At 45.7% G+C, this 13,687-nt stretch overlaps 2 non-coding genes across 2 annotated transcripts; both read left to right on the top strand.

Moving 5' to 3' along the window:
- The first annotated feature begins 8,334 nt into the window (after positions 1–8,334).
- Positions 8,335–8,392, top strand: LOC117425989 (U7 small nuclear RNA). Its single transcript, XR_004548066.2, has one exon. It is a non-coding gene; the product is annotated as a U7 small nuclear RNA (small nuclear RNA).
- A 2,305-nt stretch (positions 8,393–10,697) lies between these two features.
- On the top strand, positions 10,698–10,755 carry LOC117970357 (U7 small nuclear RNA). The gene has a single exon (XR_004662823.2). It is a non-coding gene; the product is annotated as a U7 small nuclear RNA (small nuclear RNA).
- Positions 10,756–13,687: the final 2,932 nt, after the last annotated feature.

The raw sequence follows: 13,687 nt of genomic DNA, 5'->3' as shown, positions 1-13,687 counted from the left end.
GTGGGGAATTAGGACACCTGGCGGCCGCGTGTACTGTAGTCAAGTGCAGGAACTGCGGCGCCCCCCACGAGACCAGCCACTGCAGAGAAGAGAGGCAGTGCAATTTGTGTGGAAAGAAGGGGCACCTGTTTAAGGACTGCCCCTCTTCCTATGCCAACATGGCCAGAGCCAGCAAGGCAAACACGAACAAGCCTAGGCCTGAGCAGGAAGAGGGAGCAAGTAACAAAGATCAGTCCACATCACCACCAACAGTATCCAAGACCCAGACTCCAGCACCACCATCATCACCAGCACCCCCCTCACCCCCCCGCCCCCGAGACATGTCCCGTTTTACGAGGACCCCTTCCCCCAGCCCAGAGAGAGAGTACAACAGCTACTCCACTAGCTCCTCCAGTAGCTCCTCTGATGCAGAACACGAGGCAGGGAGGGAGCCCGGACCCAGCAGCGGCCCCCCCCCTGAGTAGGGCCCTCTCAGCGCCAGCACTCCCCCTCGGCTCTCGTTATGACGCCATAAGGATTGAGTCCGTGGGGGAGGAAAGTGAAAGCGACAGTGAAAGTGAGAGTGAGAAGGAGGGGAAGGGAGTGAAGAACCAGCAGAGGGTGGGGAAAAGAAAGGGTAGAGACGAGGGGGGGAAAAGAAAGAAGATCAGGATCAAAGACAGCAAGTTGCAGGTGGCCCCCATAGATCCAAAACCAGCTAATGTCCACACAAAGTCCCCAGTCTTGCCCTCGCAGGCAGAGACGGAGGCGAGTGGGACGGCTACACTGCCGCCTAGTGGGCAGGTAGCAGCCAGCCAGGGCATCCCCAGCCAGCCTTCCCAGTCGTTGGCACAAACCCTAGCACACCTCGCAGAAGAGGTGTTCACTAATGCACCGAGGGAGAGGTCGGGGTCAACACCTTCCCTGACCAGCAGTACCTCGGTAGCAATGACCCTCTTCAAGCGAAGGGACCCCCTCCCTTGTATGGGCAAAACCAGGGGCCCCCTAGAGGTCCTCCTAGATACAGCACTGGAGGACATGGGAATACCCCTGGACGCGGTAAGCCAGAAGTCTGCTAACAGCTCCAATTCAACAGACGGTAACAGCCAAAGAATGCTGTCTGTCATAACCCCCCCCCCCAGGACAAAGCTGACCCACACGTTCCGAGGGGCCCTGAGCAAGTTCCACCAGACTTACCTTGTGGGGAGTTGAATAGCCCAAACAACTCCACGTACTGTGCATATAAAGACGGTGCCTTCTTGGACGAGGCAGCAGTGAGTACCTTCTCAGGGGTGATGGGAGTTGCAAATAAGCCCAAGCCCCCTCGAAGCAAGCGTAGAGCTAAGAGTAGGAAGAGTGTCCCGACCTCCCAATCATAGTCGCTATGGGGTGGACGCAGCGACTCCTTTTCTTGTTAGCTACCCTGATGGCCCTGATATGTGTGTCTGTTAATGTCAGGAGCATCAGGGAGACACAAAAAAGATTTGATGTACTAAACTATCTAGCTAACTTGAAAGCAGATCTCATCTTTCTGCAGGAGTGTGGTATTTCGTCGAGCCCTGTTTATAGGGACCTGAAGGAGAGTTGGACCCTGGGGGACTCCTTCTGGTCGGGCTCCAACATAGCCAGAGCCGACGGAGTAGGTATCCTGTTTAAAAACCCATTTATTACCTCCCGCAGCAGCAGGGAGGTAGAACCTGGTAGAATTCTGAGCGTGGATGTGACATACAACAACACTCCCCTCAGACTGGTCAATGTCTACGCACCCACTAACCAAAACGAAAGAGTTCAATTTTTTCCACAGCTGCGTCCACTCCTGCTGGGGAACGTACCCGTCATCGTGTCAGGTGACTTCAATTGTGCTCTGAGGGACGTAGACCGGAGCAGGCCACGCAACGACCGCTCTAGTAGAGTTTTGTCCTCCGTAATATTTGATTTCTCCCTGTGTGATGCAGGTAAGGACCTGGTGCCTCCCTTTACCTGGGTGAGCTCATCTGGGACCTCCTTCTCCCGTATAGATCTCGTCCTGCATACCAGCTCCCTTACGAAGACGGCAGTAGACACCCAGGCCGTCTTCTTCTCTGACCATAGGCTCCTGCAGGTAACATTGCAGGTCCCTCAGACCTCCCAGATGGGGTCAGGGGTTTGGAAATTAAACACCTCCTTACTCGATGACCCCTCCATAGCTGCAGCCTATAAGAGCAGGCTTGTTGAGTGGACCACTTTGCGTGACCTATTCAACTCCCCTATAGAGTGGTGGGAGATGGTCAAAATGAGAACTAAGGGTTATTTCATAGCAGCAGGCAAGAGGAAAGCAAAAGAAAGGAGGGCCAAATATAAACACCTGAATGCTGCCCTCCAGCGTCTGAGCCTGCTTCAGCTTCGGGGGTTCCCTGTAAGCGACGAGATAGCCCAGACCAAGCTAGATCTTTCAGTGCTTTGTAGGGAGGAACAACGAAAGGTCATGCACAATGCAAAAGTGCAAAAAATGGAGGAAGACGAAAAGTGTACTCGCTTCTTCTTCCAGAAAACGAGGGAGAAGCGGCACTTGATGTCCTCCATGCTCGACAGCAGGGGGAGGATAGTAGAGGATAGTGAGGGAGTGAAAAAAGTGGTAGAGAACTTCTATAGGGACCTGTATAACATCAAAGCTACAGATGACACCCTGATAGAGTGGTTCCTGAGCCAGTTGGAGCCTGACTCAGTGCGGGACGACGAGGAGGAGGAGAAGGACCCAGAACTCACGCTGGAGGAGCTCACCCAGGCGGTTAAGACCATGAACACCGGTAAGACGCCAGGTCCAGATGGCATCCCGGGTGAGTATTACCATCTTTTTTGGGACACGCTAAAAGTCCATTTAGCGGAGGTCTACAGAGCGGTCTACAGGGAGAAGCGGTTGGGCCCTTCTATGCGGGAGAGTGTAATTACTCTCCTTCATAAGAAAGGGGAAGTTAAAGATCTACGGAATTGGCGCCCAATCAGCCTCCTTTGCGTGGATTACAAGATACTAGCCAAAGCTCTGATGCTCCGGCTACAAGTACACCTCCCTTTGGTCATTGGCCCCGACCAGGCTTGTGGCGTCCCAGGGAGGTCCATCACGGATATTTTAATGTTAACAAGGGACATTCTGGCTTATTCTAGAGAACGGAACCATCCCCTCTGCCTGTTCAACCTTGACCAGGAGAAGGCGTTCGATAGGGTAAGCCATGAATATATGTACAAAGTGATGGACCAGATGAAATTCGCTCCTGGACTTAGGGAGTGGGTTAAAACCATATATACAAACATTAGTACCCGAGTCTTGGTGAACAGGCACCTGACTGGTAAAATATCTATCCAGTCAGGGGTCAGACAGGGTTGCCCACTATCCCCACTGCTATATGTCATGTGCATTGAACCCCTCCTGCAGGCAATTCGTAGGGATACCAATATAACTGGTTTCCAGCTGCCTGGATCCAACGGGGTCCAGGTCAAAACAACAGCATATATGGACGATGTGTCACTCATTTGCACCAACACATCGTCGGTACCTCGGATTAGTAATATCCTTGAGAAGTACTGCACGGCGACCGGGGCAGTGATTAATAAGTCCAAGAGCGAAGTCTACGTGTCTAAAAATTGGCAGGTAGATAGGGAACTGTCGGACATGTACCCTGTCAAAAAGGACAAAATCAAGATTCTGGGCCTCATTTTCGAGAACAATAGCTCGGGGGCCCAGAGCTGGACGGCGGCCATTAACCAGGTCCGTAAAAAGATTGGCGGATGGAGCACAAGATCCGTAACAATGACGGGTAGAGTATTAATAACCAAGTCTATACTGTTCCCCATCCTCTCTTATGTAGGAAAAATCTTTCCCCCAGACAGGACCACCAAAAAAGTGGTGGACCGCATTATCCACCGCTTTATCTGGGGCAGCAAGATGGAGAGGGTAAAGCGAGCCACCCTGAGTAAAGCCGACAAGAAGGGAGGTAAGGGGGTCCCGGACGTTGTGCAGCTCACCCGAGTGCAGGGGCTCACGCAAACTATCAAGAACATCCAGGCCCTGGACAGGAAGGTATGTTACATGAATCGTTTCTATTTTGCCACCTGTCTCAGGGCCTTGGGCCTCTGCACTATTGATAACACCGTGCCGTACTCCTGGGACCCCCCATTGTATTATAGAACCTTAAGGGACACTATATATAAATTGGGCTTAGATAAAGCAAAATTGGCCTCCTGGGAATACAAGGCTGTAACTAAATATCTTGCCGGTTCCCAGGAAATTGAAAAAGTAGCTACTTTCTCCCTCACCCAAAGCCAAAAAATCTGGGAGAATGTGTCTCACAGCTGCCTCAGTAATGTCCAGAAGGATATAGCATGGAACACCGTCCACAGTGCACTCCCCACTCGAGCGTTCATGTTCAGGAGGGGACTAGCCCAAGTAGAAACATGCCCCTATGCAAAGTGCCACAAGAGAGAAACACCAGCCCATATCTTCTGGGAGTGTGATGTGGCTGGCAGTGTCTGGCTCTCTGTCTCTGTCTTCCTAAACAGGTTTGCTGACACGGCCAAGATGACCGCTGAGACTGTGCTCTATGGGCCTGCGGGAGGAATCACTACCAGCACAGCTAAGTGCGTTTGGCGTGTCATCAATGTTGTCAAGCAGATCCTGTGGGAAGGCCGTAACGTCTGTGTCTATCACAAGCAGGAGCTAGACACTATCACCACGACCAGAAGGGCACAAACTCTTATCAAGGACTTTGTAATTCTGGACATCCGGACCCTCGGGAAGGACAAGGCCTGCGCGGAGTGGAGGATCGCCGGACTTCAGGACCTGAAGATGGAATAAGGGGAAAAACTGGAACCGCTAGCTCCTAGGAGCGGGACTACGGGGCACCGTTAAGCCTTTATTTATTTTGTCATGCCAGCATTCCGCCCTTTTTAGCTGGCATGACCGTTTTTGAACGGTGCCCTGGTTTTATGTAGTCTTTTTGTTTCAGTTTTATGGATTTTTATTTGATTTATTTTGAATGTTTTATTTGATTTTGTTTTGTTTTGTTTATATATCTAAAAGATTTTTAACGTCAACTATTAAAAGTTACATTTTAAGTGTTTTAAAATTTTAGAATTTTAACCCACTGTTTTACACACTGTCCCTTTTCCCCTGTCCCTGTTTTAGTAATATAGTTTTATGTTCACTTTTGAACCTTTTTAGAGAGCACTCCCCGGCCCTCACAAGCACTGTTTTTTTATAGATGGTTCTTTTTTTCCAGTCACTTTTAAAACAGCACAGGTTTTTTTCATGTTGATTTTAATCTGTGTCTGTTTTAACCATGTACAAAGCACAATTGTCTTGGTGTTTTTAAATGTATTTTAAATGCTTTTAAAACAAAATGTATGTCTGTATGCATGAATGTCATCTTTAAAAGAAATGTAAAATGAATGAAAAAACGAATGGGTGTAAATGTAAAAAAATGTAAAATCTCAATAAAAGAGTATTTCTCTTTGGAGGAAGCCCATTAATTTGTGTGAAAAATAGATATCAAACCTTGATCGGGTATTTACTGAACAAATAAACACTGAAACCATGACATGCATTGTTTTGCACGGACATAGTGCTTATAAACTCTCTCCTGGCTGGCCTCCCTGCGTCCGCCACCTGTCCGCTCCAGCTCATCCAGAACTCTGCTGCCCGCCTGGTGTTCTCTCTGCCTCGCTTCGCCCACAGTACTCCACTACTCCGCTCGCTCCACTGGCTCCCGATCACCGCTCACATCCAGTTCAAGACTCTTGTACTAGCCTACAGATGCCTCCAGACCCTCATCTCTCCCTACACCCCCACTCGACCTCTCCGCTCCGCCTGCACTAGAAGACTAGCTCTACCATCGCTACGCTCCCCTGCCTCCAAAGCAAGCTCCTTCTCCACCCTTGCTCCGCAGTGGTGGAATGACCTTCCTACAGATGTCAGGACTGCCCAGTCCCTGACCACATTCCGGCGCCTCCTTAAGACTCACCTCTTCAAAGAGCACCTGTAGAACTCCTCTGTTTGTATCCTGGGACACTATCACCCTTCATGTAAATGTGCTTCATTTTGCTCTTATCAGCCCCTATTTTTACTGCATTTAATCCTGTACTTCAGAATACTGTAATCTGCCAAGTTTTTAACCTGTAGTACTTTGTATTTAATCACATCCTGATGTAACTATCACTATTTAATCATATCCTGATGTAACTATCACTATTACCTGCTGTATTATTGAATTGTGGTTTGTCAAACTTGTACTTTACTTGACCAAAAGTTATTGTATTTCTTGCTCTTATTGTATTACTTGTATTGTAACGCTTGAAATGTTTTTGCTTACGATTGTAAGTCGCCCTGGATAAGAGCGTCTGCTAAGAAATAAATAATAATAAACAAAGGATAAGTTGGCAGTGTAAAATAATTCTCGCTTTATTTCATCAGTATCCATGAAAGGGAGCGTAGTTGTTAATAGTCACAGTCCACAAATCCTGCTGACGGAAACGACGCTTCCATGTAGTGCAGAATCGATAGAACTCAAGTGAAAGAAAAGAGCTGGGCTGATGGGAGCTCACCGTCTCGCTAAACAAATCAAACGAAATACAAATCACGCTCAAATACATTTCAAATAGCACGCACATCTCAATAATACATAGAAAAACTCAGGATACAAAATAATATCAATTCATAAACTTCTGTTTAATATGTTTCTTTGCTGAATATATGCATTGCATTTCCTGAATATATGTTTATTTTGGTGCTTATTTTGGCGAGAGCCGAGTTCAAATCAGCATGAAGTTTTAACATCTAGTCTCATGTAATGGAAATCATGAAGAGCTGGATACGTCCGGTGACTGCTGTGAATAGTGCAGCTGGCAACAAGGGAAAGACCTCGTGACAGCCTGAAGAGACAGCTGACAGGAGGAAAGAGACCCCATTGGGGCTGGCAAGGGTTAGCTACCCTTGTCGGCAGTATCCAGCTCTGTGTTTACAGGATGCTGGACATACACACCCATGGCTTCTAAGAAATTAAAGAGAAAAATATCCCTCGAGTCTGCGAGAGCGGGGGCGGAAGATGACTCAACGTTGGACAACACGGTTAACGACTTAGGAACGGAAACGGATATGAGTATGGAGAGTACTTCACAAAAGACTAGTTCAAGATCTGCAGTTAACAAAGACGTGGAACTCCAGGTTTGTGTCTGCGGCTGGAGCAAGGCGACAACGGTCAGGGGTTTGAAGATTCATCAAGGGAGAATGAAATGCTTGAGGGAGAAGGGACAAGGGCCTCGCATTGATCAGTACTTCTTATGAAGTCAGTCAAGTTAGTCGAATGAAATCCAGCGACAGGAAGCAAACCACATTTCGCAGGACATCAGCACCCCTGTCATAGACGTGAGGAGGACTTGCATGGATACAGTTAGTGAAGAACCTAATGATCCTTGTGAACTCGGTCAGACAAACCAGCATAAGAGAGAAAAGAACCTCAACGGGCACAAGCCTAGAGTTAAATGACCAAGAGCTTGTGAGAAAACTGTGTGGGACACAGTAAACACAGATCTCTGCTTTGCGTTGGAAAGGTTAAGTGGAACAGTTGAAAAGAAGCTGGATAAATTTGGGGACATCATCTATGCCTATGGAAGCGAGATGTTAGGAGTTGAAGAAAGGAAGGAAAAAGTACAAATTATTTCTGGAAAGTCTTGACGGCAACAGGAGATTGAACGCTTAGTTAGAGAAAGGAGGCAGCTGAGGAAGGAATGGAGAAGAGCAGAACAAAGTTAGAAGGAGGGACTCTGTCTTTTCCAAGGGGTCGTAAAAGACAAGCTTGCAAGACTTGTTGCCCTTGTTTTGATGTAGTCTCCCTTATGTTTTTTTTTTATTTCTCCGCCCTTCCTTTCTAGTTTAAATGCTTCTTAACCTCCTCGAGGATCCTTTCTCTTATCAGCAGTTTCGCTTTTATTTTGACAGTGTAATTGATTTATTTATCCACAGTTTCATGTCATCTTGCAGTTATTTTGAAAACTGCATTTATTTCTTTTAAAATCGTTCGTGAATAAAAACTTAAAACGGGGAAAAATGGCTGTGAGCATTTTTAGTGAAGAACAACAAAGCGACGCGATTGGCTGAAATGGGTAATAAATTTGCACATCAGACTTCATGGTAAACGGGTCTCTTATTTTATTAATCAGTTACTCTTCGCAGAACACGAGCGCGTGCATTAACCCGGTTTGTTCTCGTGTGTAGAATGCTGGTGTGCGCGAGGTATTGTGCTAGTTATTTATTTATTATTTGGTCACCAGAACATCAATATGGTTCAAGTTTAGAAGGGTGGACAGGACCTCGGCTTATTTGCTAAATGGATTTTTTGCTCTTTTAGTATTTGTCCAGCAGGCTTTCTCTTTGGAGGAAGCCCATTAATTTGTGTGAAAAATAGATATCAAACCTTGATCGGGTTTTTACTGAACAAATAAACACTGAAACCATGACATGCATTGTTTTGCACGGACATAGGATAAGTTGGCAGTGGACAAAGGATAAGTTGGCAGTGTAAAATAGTTCTCGCTTTATTTCATCAGTATCCATGAAAGGGAGCGTAGTTGTTAATAGTCACAGTCCACAAATCCTGCTGACGGAAACGACGCTTCCATGTAGTGCAGAATCGATAGAACTCAAGTGAAAGAAAAGAGCTGGGCTGATGGGAGCTCACCGTCTCGCTAAACAAATCAAACGAAATACAAATCACGCTCAAATACATTTCAAATAGCATGCACATCTCAATAATACATAGAAAAACTCAGGATACAAAATAATATCAATTCATAAACTTCTGTTTAATATGTTTCTTTGCTGAATATATGTATTGCCTTTCCTGAATATATGTTTATTTTGGTGCTTATTTTGGCGAGAGCCGAGTTCAAATCAGCATGAAGTTTTAACATCTACTCTCATGTAATGGAAATCATGAAGAGCTGGATACGTCCGGTGACTGCTGTGAATAGTGCAGCTGGCAACAAGGGAAAGACCTCGTGACAGCCTGAAGAGACCCCATTGGGGCTGGCAAGGGTTAGCTACCCTTGTCGGCAGTATCCAGCTCTGTGTTTACAGGATGCTGGACATACCCACCCAAGGCTTCTAAGAAATTAAAGAGAAAAATATCCATAGAGTCTGCGAGAGCGGGGGCGGAAGATGACTCAACGTTGGACAACACGGTTAACGACTTAGGAACGGAAACGGATATGAGTATGGAGAGTACTTCACAAAAGACTACTTCAAGATCTGCAGTTAACAAAGACGTGGAACTCCAGGTTTGTGTCTGCGGCTGGAGCAAGGCGACAACGGTCAGGGGTTTGAAGATTCATCAAGGGAGAATGAAATGCTTGAGGGAGAAGGGACAAGGGCCTCGCATTGATCAGTACTTCTTATGAAGTCAGTCAAGTCAGTCGAATGAAATCCAGCGACAGGAAGCAAACCACATTTCGCAGGACATCAGCACCCCTGTCATAGACGTGAGGAGGACTTGCATGGATACAGTTAGTGAAGAACCTAATGATCCTTGTGAACTCGGTCAGACAAACCAGCATAAGAGAGAAAAGAACCTCAACGGGCACAAGCCTAGTGTTAAATGACCAAGAGCTTGTGAGAAAACTGCGTGGGACACAGTAAACACAGATCTCTAGGGCAGCAGTGTGGAGTAGTGGTTAGGGCTCTGGACTCTTGACCGGTGGGTCGTGGGTTCAAATCCCGGTGGGGACACTGCTGCTGTACCCTTGAGCAAGGTACTTTACCTAGATTGCTCCAGTAAAAACCCAACTGTATAAATGGGTAATTGTATGTAAAAATAATGTGATAGCTTGTAACAATTGTAAGTCGCCCTGGATAAGGGCGTCAGCTAAGAAATAAATAATAATAATAATAATAATCTCTGCTTTGCGTTGGAAAGGTTAAGTGGAACAGTTGAAAAGAAGCTGGATAAATTTGGGGACATCATCTATGCCTAAGGAAGCGAGATGTTTGCAGTTGAAGAAAGGAAGGAAAAAGTACAAATTATTTCTGGAAAGTCGAGACGGCAACAGGAGATTGAACGCTTAGTTAGAGAAAGGAGGCAGCTGAGGAAGGAATGGAGAAGAGCAGAACAAAGTTAGAAGGAGGGACTCTGTCTTTTCCAAGGGGTCATAAAAGACAAGCTTGCAAGACTTGTTGCCCTTGTTTTGATGTAGTCTCCCTTATGTTTTTTTTTTACTTCTCCGCCCTTCCTTTCTAGTTTAAATGCTTCTTAACCTCCTCGAGGATCCTTTCTCTTATCAGCAGTTTCGCTTTTATTTTGACAGTCAGTGTAATTGATTTATTTATCCACAGTTTCATGTCATCTTGCAGTTATTTTAAAAACTACATTTATTTCTTTTAAAATCGTCCGTGAATCAAAACTTAAAACGGGTAAAAATGGCTGTGAGCATTTTTAGTGAAGAACAACAAAGCGACGCGATTGGCTGAAATGGGTAATAAATTTGCATATCAGACTTCATGGTAAACGGGTCTCTTATTTTATTAATCAGTTACTCTTCGCAGAACACGAGCGTGCGCAATAACCCGGTTTGTTCTCATGTGTAGAATGCGGGTGTGCGCGCGGTATTGCGCTAGTTATTTATTTATTATTTGGTCACCAGAACTTCAATACGGTTCAAGTTTAGAAGGGTGGACGGGACTCGGCTTATTTGCTAAATGGATTTTGAACTCTTTTAGTATTTGTCCAGCAAGCTTTCTCTCTGGAGGAAGCCCATTAATTTGTGTGAAAAATAGATATCAAACCTTGATCGGGTTTTTACTGAACAAATAAACTCTGAAACCATGACATGCATTGTTTTGCACGGACATAGTGCTTATAAACAAAGGATAAGTTGGCAGTGTAAAATAGTTCTCGCTTTATTTCATCAGTATCCATGAAAGGGAGCGTAGTTGTTAATAGTCACAGTCCACAAATCCTTCTGACGGAAACGACGCTTCCATGTAGTGCAGAATCGATAGAACTCAAGTGAAAGAAAAGAGCTGGGCTGATGGGAGCTCACCGTCTCGCTAAACAAATCAAACGAAATACAAATCACGCTCAAATACATTTCAAATAGCACGCACATCTCAATAATACATAGAAAAACTCAGGATACAAAATAATATCAATTCATAAACTTCTGTTTAATATGTTGTAGCAATTCCCATGCTACATAATGTGGGTGTAAGTCTCACCCACCTGTCCCTTTAATTAGGGTCAGTAGCCTGGCCAGGTCAAAACTTCATTTCCCATAGTTCCTTGCAACCACCCTCTGTTCATCCTCTCTCCCCATTGGCTTATTCAGATTTCCACCCCTCCAATCTCAGAGCTCCTTAGTAGCCAGCAGTTGTATTAAAGCTGGCTAATCAGGCCTGAGGGAGACTCCCTTTCTCAGAGGAATCCATTTAACTACAGCATTTTCTCTACTTAAATTTCAGTGAATCCATTAACATCTTTAGATAATTCCAGTGCATCCGTTTATTTTCTTTTGTCACTGCGCTTTGTCTAAACTGCTCTTTTTGTTTTCACTGTTACTTGTTTAAGTTTAGCTGTTTTTCTAGGTCTGTTTAGTGTTTGTTGTTTTATGTGTGACAGCCTCCATTTTTTCCTGATCCTCCTGATTTTTTCCAAACAACTGTTCACCATTCAACTCAACACTACCGGACAGTCTCAACCATTTCAACGTACTCAATGTTTTCAACCTTCTACAATCACCATCATTTCGGGACACTTTGCTGGACTGCTTTATTTGTGGGTGAGATCATTTCTTTTTTGTTTGGATTTTTTCTACTTTAATTTGATACTTTGTTTCCTGTATTTTTTGTTATTTTGTTACTTTGTATGGATTTCAATTACCCTGCTTTACTGGACTTGTTGGGCCTACCTGTCATTTTCCCACCATTGCCATAGAGTTTTTCGTCTGTATCTATTTATTTATCCTTGGTCTTTATCTGTGTGTGTTGTGTTTGTGAGTGTGGGTTTATTGGAGACCCTCCGGACACCATTCATTTCTACTTTGTGAATCTGTTTAGCCTTCTGTTTGTCCCTACATATTTATCTGTGCCATCTTATTTCTTACCTGTTACCTGCAATTATTTGAATTCCTTTCTTATCATTATTCATTTCATTCATTTGTTCATTTTTTCATTTGTTGACATTATTGTTCACAATAATAAACCGATTGTTCTTGAAATTGACACCTCTGACGTCCCTGCTTTTGCTGTCTGTCACTCTTGCTGACTTATTTAGCTATAGGAATAGGGCCAGTAGTTTATCCTTAGGGAGGACAGTGCAACTGCTTCTCAGTTGTGCAGAGTGATCGTTACAGAATTGGTGGCCCGTACGGGGACCCTTTGTGTCATTAAATTCAAATCTAAATTCATCAGTTTAAATTGTTGGGAACTTAATGTCAGAAATGGAAGATCAGACCTTGACTTCGCTAAACTTCTCTGAGATTGGAGATAGACCCCATGTGACTATCAGAGAGCCTATCACAGAGAGAACCACCCGCATTAGTGACCTGTACATTACCCAGGAAGGGGCAGATCTTTCTGGAGGCGATGATGATGAAGGGAACCTTACTGACAGTGTTGCGATAGGGCAATTGACTGAGCACTGTTCCCATCTCACTGACCGTGTTGAGCAACTGGAAACACAGCTGTCTGAGTTACAGGAGAGCAGCATTAATCGTGAACAGGTCCTGCGAGGTTACATCGAAGGACGCTTCGCAGATATGGAGAATCGAAGGCAAGAGGCCCTTGACGAAATGGATCTGGAAGTGGTGAAGTGCCTGAAACGCCGCGATGTGCTGTGGGGAGAAGAGCTGAAGAAACTCTTCAAAAAGACCAGCACCCCTCGTCTACCACTTTCTTTGCCGTCTCTCTCCTCTAGAAAGCGGTCTGCACCACAACAATTCTCCTTTGATGGTGGGTCTGCTGATTACCATGGCTCCAGAACTGAAGGAAGTCTTTCCCAAGCAAAGCTGCCCATTAAAATCAACTTCCCAGAGTTTGGCGGGGAGGCCAGCAGCGATGCCATTGACTTCCTGGACAAATGTGATGAATTCCTAGCGCTAGGACCCATGACACCAAATGAGATCATGGCAACCATGTCCAGTGTGCTGAAAGGATCAGCAAAGAGCTGGTGGTTTGCAGAGCGCAAGGGAATCCACTCCTGGGAACAGTTCAAGACTGTCTTCCGTCAAGCCTTTCTGCCGTCTGACTTCCAGACCGAAGTGGAAGACCGACTCCGCTCCAGAGTCCAGCTGCCTGACGAGCGAATCCTTGACTTCGCCTATGACTATCGTGCCCTATGTCTGCGCTGGAAGCCAGACTTGGAGGAGTCTGAAGTGGTTCGACGGATTCTCAACAGCTGTAATCCCAAAATGGCAAGCTGTCTGAGGGGAACGGTGAAGACAGTGGCAGAACTGGTGCGCATCGGGACCCAGGTGGAGAGAGACAACGCTGCCCAGCGGGAATACTGGGTCAAGTCAAACTCCAGCAAAGCCTTTCAGGACAAGAAGAGCCATAAAGGAGCTACGAAGAAGCCGGCAGAGGTCAGCATGGTGAGAAGCCAGAAGAAGAAAAATATAGTTCCTGCTGCAAGCCTGACTCTGCTGATCGTGGATGTAGGCGTTCGAGGGCTCCAAGGGCCTGCAGTCCTGGACA

Source organism: Acipenser ruthenus, chromosome 20 (genome assembly GCF_902713425.1).
Source record: "Acipenser ruthenus chromosome 20, fAciRut3.2 maternal haplotype, whole genome shotgun sequence".
Classification (NCBI taxonomy): domain Eukaryota; kingdom Metazoa; phylum Chordata; class Actinopteri; order Acipenseriformes; family Acipenseridae; genus Acipenser; species Acipenser ruthenus.
Note: the sequence above shows the minus strand (reverse complement) of the source record. Positions and strands in the feature narration are given on the sequence as shown.